The following is a 6,903-nucleotide window of genomic DNA, read 5'->3' on the forward strand; positions in this document are numbered from 1 at the left end:
GGGGGGGGGGGGGGGGGGGGGAGGGGGCTTATGTGTTTATTTTTCAATTTTCATTTGCGCTAAATAGAAAGAGAATAATTTTATAATGTATAATTAAATTAATAATTGTGGTGAAAGAGAATAATCTTATAATGTATAATTAAATTAATAATTGTGGTGAAGAGAATAATCTTATAATGTATAATTAAATTAATAATTATGGTGAAGTACGTAATCAAATACTCCATCTGTCTGGTATTGTTTATCATGTTGCGCTTTTCGAAAGTCAATTTGACAAATTTTTAAAGCTATATTAGATCACATTAATTCTATATTTTAAATAAAAAAAATTAGATATTTTAAAACTATATGAAAAATACTATAAATTGTAACTTATTGCATATTAATATGATGAAAAGATGTATCTTAAATTGTTGGTAAAAGATTTTTTAGTTTGACTCTAAAAATAGAAACCATGACAAATAAAATCGGACGGAAAAAATATTCCTTAATAAGTAGGGATGAATACAAAAGAGGAAAGAATATGATGTTACGTTTTTTCTTTACTATACTAAAGTCTGATTAATTTAAATTTTTATATTAATTTGTTGTAAGATTCATTGAATCAATAGAACCTTTTTCAAATCCAAAGCATAATATTACCTTCGTCCACTTTTAATTATCATAATTTTTTTAAAGAGTCAAACGATAATAATTACATTTTACGATATCTAAATTTTCGTATAAGTATTGAATATCTAAATTTTTGTCTAAAATATTGAATAAATGCAATCTAATTTAACTTTAAAAATCTATCAAATTGACTTTTAAAAAGCACAATATGACAAATAAAAATAAACAATGAATATTACATTAAGTGATGCAATTTTTATTTATTTTTTAGTTACCTACCTCTGTGAATCATTTGTACGTAGAAAATTATTGTGAGCAATTTAATTTTCTATCCTTCTTTCTTTTTTTTCATCATCTTTATCAAATGTAAAAACAAGTACTTATTTTTACACTATGTTTGGATCATTATTATTTATTGTATTATATTGTATTGTTATTATACCTACAATATTTGTTTTGATTATTGTTTAAAATGTATTGTACTGTATTGTTAAATTTCGTTGTTACGTAACAATGGAAACCCCTATTTTATGGAACAACCAATTTGGTGTGTTTCCATTGTTACTCAATTTCTTTTTTCAATTATATCTTTACATAATATTTTAAAATACTTTTTTACCGTTTACCTTAATTATTTAAATCTAGTCAAACCTCCTACCCTAAAATAATTAAGGATATTTAAGTAAATTTATAAATTATAATACAATACGATACAATCAAACCAAACAATTAAAATATTACTAAACAACAACAAACAATACAATCTAGCCAAACATTGTATCTACCATACAATACAGTACAATAGAGTACAATACAATTGTCACGACCCAAAACCGAGCCGCGACTGGCACCCACACTTACCCTCCTATGTGAGCGAACCAACCAATCTAAATCCTAACATTTCAATATAATACCAACAGAAAGTAATGCGGAAGACTTAAACTCATTAATAAAAACCAATTCAATAACTTCTAAAATTCAACATCTATTATTCCCCAAAATCTGGAAGTCATCACCACAAGAACATCTATGATCAAATCACTAAACTAAGAGTATTCTAAGAAGCTAAAATAAACAAAAGCTAGTCCATGCCGGAACTTCAAGGCATCAAGACATGAGGAAGAAGATCCAGTCCAAGCTAGAAGCATTAGCTCACCCTGAAATCCGGTGTAATGAAGACTGGCTAGAGTTGCGGTTGAGTTGAAGACGACGGTACGTTTGCTGCACTCCACAAATAACAAAGAAAACAAATACAAGTAGGGGTCAGTACAAAACACGGGTACTGAGTAGATATCATCGGCCAACTCAAAATAGAAAACAGTATATATCAGATAATATCATAAATCAACTACAATACTCAACGTGTAGCAACAACAAGTTCTATAATCATTAATAAACACCGCCAAGTTCACACATGAGGACTCAAGCCTCAATACCATACTCTTTTGGGAATTAGGTTCATTAGATTGAGTATATTAACATCTTTCAAGATTCTTTATCTTTATTCCTCTTGTGTCGGTACGTGACACTCCGCTCCCCTACTACTATGTGTCGGTACGTGACACTCCGATCCCCTAATTCTACGTGTCGGTTCGTGACACCCGATCCCCCTATTCTACGTGTCGGTTCGTGACACCCGATCCCCTAATTCTACGTGTCGGTTCGTGACACCCGATCCCCTAATTCTACGTGTCGGTTCGTGACACCCGGTCCCCCTAATTCTACGTGTCGGTTCGTGACACCCGATCCCCTAATTCTACGTGTCGGTTCGTGACACCCGATCCCCTAATTCTACGTGTCGGTTCGTGACACCCGATCCCCTAATTCTACGTGTCGGTTCGTGACACCCGATCCCCTAATTCTACGTGTCGGTTCGTGACACCCGATCCCCTAATTCTACGTGTCGGTTCGTGACACCCGATCCCCTAATTCTACGTGTCGGTTCGTGACACCCGATCCCCTAATTCTACGTGTCGGTTCGTGACACCCGATCCCCTAATTCTACGTGTCGGTTCGTGACACCCGATCCCCTAATTCTACGTGTCGGTTCGTGACACCCGATCCCCTAATTCTACGTGTCGGTTCGTGACACCCGATCCCCTAATTCTACGTGTCGGTTCGTGACACCCGATCCCCTAATTCTACGTGTCGGTTCGTGACACCCGGTCCCCTAATTCTACGTGTCGGTTCGTGACACCCGCTCCCCTAATCTCATTCTATTAATTCATCAATCCTTCTTTTATACCAAGGCATCATCAACCCCATTACTTTAGTTCATCAAGCCTTCTTTTATACCAAGGCATCATCAATCTCATTAACAAAGTAGATTAGGGTTTTTCAAGATTTGGGATTCAATAGCTTCATCATGCTTATTTTATCACAATTATATACAAAATCACATCATGCATGCACACAATTAAGCATATAGAAGGGTTTACAATACTACCCAATACATATCATTCGCTATTAAGAGTTTACTACGAATAGCATAAACCATAACCTACCTCCACCGAAGATTCGTGATCAAGCAAGCAAATTCCCCAAATTCTTGTTGTCCTCTTCGTTTCTCTCTCTCTCTACTCGTTCTCCCTCTCTTTCTGTTCTTTTTCTTTTTCTTATTCAAACCCTCTTTCTTTTACCCTAATTAGCATATAATTAAGTATAAAGATGGCAATAATATCCCACTAATTAACTCAAGGTTACCTCTTTTAACCCCCAAGTAATTAGACTTATTAACATTAACCCTCTAACTTTATAATTAAAGCAGGAATAGTCCAAAACGCCCCTTAAATTACTTAACAGAAATCCGACCCAGCCTGGGATTATGCAGCCTGTGACGGCCCGTCGCGCCTGCGACGGTCCGTCCTGCTGCTCCGTCACAGAGTTCAGAGACTCAATTCCACTAAAGGGTCTGTGACGGTCCGTCGTGCCCACGACGGTCCGTCCTGCCATTCCGTTACGAAGTTCAGAGAGTCGATTTCAGTACCCAAATTTCAGAATTCTAAGTGTTTTGGAACGAGACCCCCTCGACGGTCCGTCGTGCCCATGACGGTCCGTCGTGGGTTCCGTCGTCTCAGACAGTTTTTCCAGAAATAAAATCTGCTGCTCAAAACGACTAAACAGGTCGTTACAATAGATACCAATTTACCCATCGTTCGTCCCCGAACGATCACGAGAAGAAAACAAGGGCGAAAAGGGAGTACCTGAATCTGTAAACAGGTGTGGGTATCTTTCTTGCATATCAGCCTCCTTCTCCCAAGTGGCCTCTTCAACTGGTCGATTCTTCCATTGGACTTTGATGGATGCAATCTCCCTTGATCTCAACTTGCGAATTTCTCTATCTAGAATGGCAACAGGCTCCTCCTCATAGGACAAATTCTCATCAAGCAGAACTGAATCCCAACGAATGATGTAGTTTCCATCCCCATGGTATCTTTTCAACATAGACACATGAAATACCGGATGCACTCCTGACAGCCCTGGAGGCAAGGCTAATTCATAAGCCACCTCCCCTACTCGCTTAAGTACTTCAAATGGTCCAATATACCTTGGGCTTAGCTTACCTCTTTTACCAAACCGCATCACCCCTTTCATGGGCGAAACCTTCAGCAAGACTTGCTCACCCTCCATAAACTCCAAGTCTCTAACCTTTCGATCTGCATATTCCTTTTGCCTACTTTGCGCCGCTAAAAGCTTTTCTTGAATAGATTTCACCTTCTCTAATGAATCCCTCAAAAGGTCAGTACCCCAAGGTCTAACCTCAAATGCATCAAACCAACCAATGGGAGACCTACATCTCCTCCCATACAATGCTTCGAAAGGAGCCATATCAATACTTGAGTGATAGCTATTATTGTATGAAAACTCCGCTAAGGGTAAGAAGTTATCCCAATGACCACCAAATTCTATCACACATGCACGAAGCATATCCTCCAACACTTGAATCGTTCGCTCAGACTGTCCATCGGTCTGAGGGTGGAATGCAGTACTAAGGTCCAACCTAGTACCTAATTCCGCATGCAATGTTCTCCAAAACTTAGAAGTAAACTGCGTACCTCTATCTGATATGATGGAGAGTGGAACTCCATGCAACCGAACAATCTCTGAGATGTAAAGTTTGGCTAACTTCTCTGCATTGTACGTCACCTTGACCGGAATGAAATGAGCAGACTTAGTTAACCTATCAACAATCACCCAAATAGAGTCATACTTACCCATTGTCTTTGGAAGACCAACCACGAAATCCATTGCAATTCTCTCCCATTTCCATTCAGGAATGGGCATTCTCTGAAGTGTTCCTCCGGGCCTCTGGTGTTCATACTTTACTTGTTGACAATTTGGACATTTGGCAACAAAATCAACAATGTCGCGCTTCATTCTACTCCACCAAAAGTGTTGCTTTAGGTCACGATACATCTTGGTTGCACCAGGGTGTATAGAATACCTTGAGCTATGAGCCTCTGTCAGAATAGTGTTGATCAAATCATCAACACGGGGTACACATACCCTTCCCTTGATTCTCAAAACACCTTCCTCATCCATTATTGCTTCTTTAGCCTCTCCTCGCAACACCATATCTCGAATTCGGCTTAGTTTCTCATCATCAAACTGTTTTCCCTTGATCTTGTCAAGAAAAGAAGATCTCGCCTCCACACTGGCCAAAAATCCTCCCTTCTCATTTACTTCTAACCTCATAAGGTCATTAGCCAGGTTTTGGATTTCTCTAGCCAACGGGCGTCTAGAAACTTGTAAGTGGGCTAAACTACCCATGCTCCCTGCTTTTCTACTTAAGGCGTCTGCCACAACATTAGCCTTTCCTGGGTGATACAAGATGGTGACATCATAATCCTTCAGTAGTTCCATCCATCTCCTCTGTCTCAAATTTAAATCTTTCTGAGTAAAGACATACTGTAGGCTACGATGATCCGTATAGACTTCACACTTAACCCCATATAGATAGTGTCTCCATTGCTTTAATGCAAACACTACCGCAGCCAACTCCAAATCGTGGGTCGGATAATTACGTTCATGCACCTTTAATTGCCTCGAAGCATACGCAATTACGTTCTTCTCTTGCATTAGCACTGCACCCAAACCAGAATAGGATGCATCACAATAAACAATGAAGTTCTTACCCTCTACTGGCAAGGTAAGGATAGGTGCGGTAGTCAGCAAGGTCTTGAGTTTCTGGAAGCTTTCCTCACATTCATCCGACCATACAAATGGAACATTCTGCTTAGTCAAGTTCGTCAATTGGGAAGCAATAGAAGAGAATCCCTTGACAAATCGACGGTAGTAACTGGCTAAACCAACAAAGCTTCTTATTTCTGACACATTAGTAGGTCTTACCCAATTCTTCACTACTTCGATCTTAGAAGGATCCACCATCACTCCATCCTTAGAAACCACGTGCCCCAAGAAGGACACTGAATCTAGCCAAAACTCACACTTGGAGAATTTGGCATAAAGCTTTTTCTCCCTCAACATTTCCAACACAATTCTCAAATGCTCCTCATGTTCCTTCTTACTCTTGGAGTATATCAGTATATCATCAATAAATACGATCACAAAGAGATCCAGATATGGCTTTAAAATCCCGTTCATCAAGCTCATGAAAGCAGCAGGGGCATTCGTTAGTCCAAAGGACATTACCAAGAATTCATAATGCCCATACCTGGTTCGAAAAGCAGTCTTTGGCACATCTGCTGCCCGTATTTTCAATTGATGATAACCAGACCTCAAGTCAATCTTAGAGAAGACACAAGCACCTTGTAACTGATCGAACAAATCATCAATGCGAGGAAGAGGATACCTGTTCTTAACAGTTACTTTATTTAGTTGCCGGTAATCTATGCACATCCGAAGACTCCCATCTTTCTTCTTCACAAACAAAACAGGAGCACCCCAAGGGGATGCACTCGGTCTAATAAAGCCTTTCCCTAACAATTCTTGAAGTTGGGCCTTTAACTCCCTTAACTCTGCTGGAGCCATTCTATAAGGGGGTATGGAAATGGGACGAGTACCCGGCTCCAGATCAATGCAAAAGTCAATATCCCTATCCGGTGGCATACCAGGAAGGTCTGCAGGGAACACATCCAGAAACTCACGGACTACCAAAACCGACTCAATCGAAGGTACTTGGGTAGTATCATCCCTGAGGTGTGCCAAGAACGCTAAACACCCTTTACTAACCATTTTCTTAGCACGAAGAAAGGAGATGATACGAACTGGGGTGGAAGTGTAGTTACCCTCCCATACTAACGGATCTGTCCCAGGCTTGGCCAACGTTAC

Source organism: Solanum pennellii, chromosome 3, assembly GCF_001406875.1.
Source record: "Solanum pennellii chromosome 3, SPENNV200".
Classification (NCBI taxonomy): Eukaryota; Viridiplantae; Streptophyta; class Magnoliopsida; order Solanales; family Solanaceae; genus Solanum; species Solanum pennellii.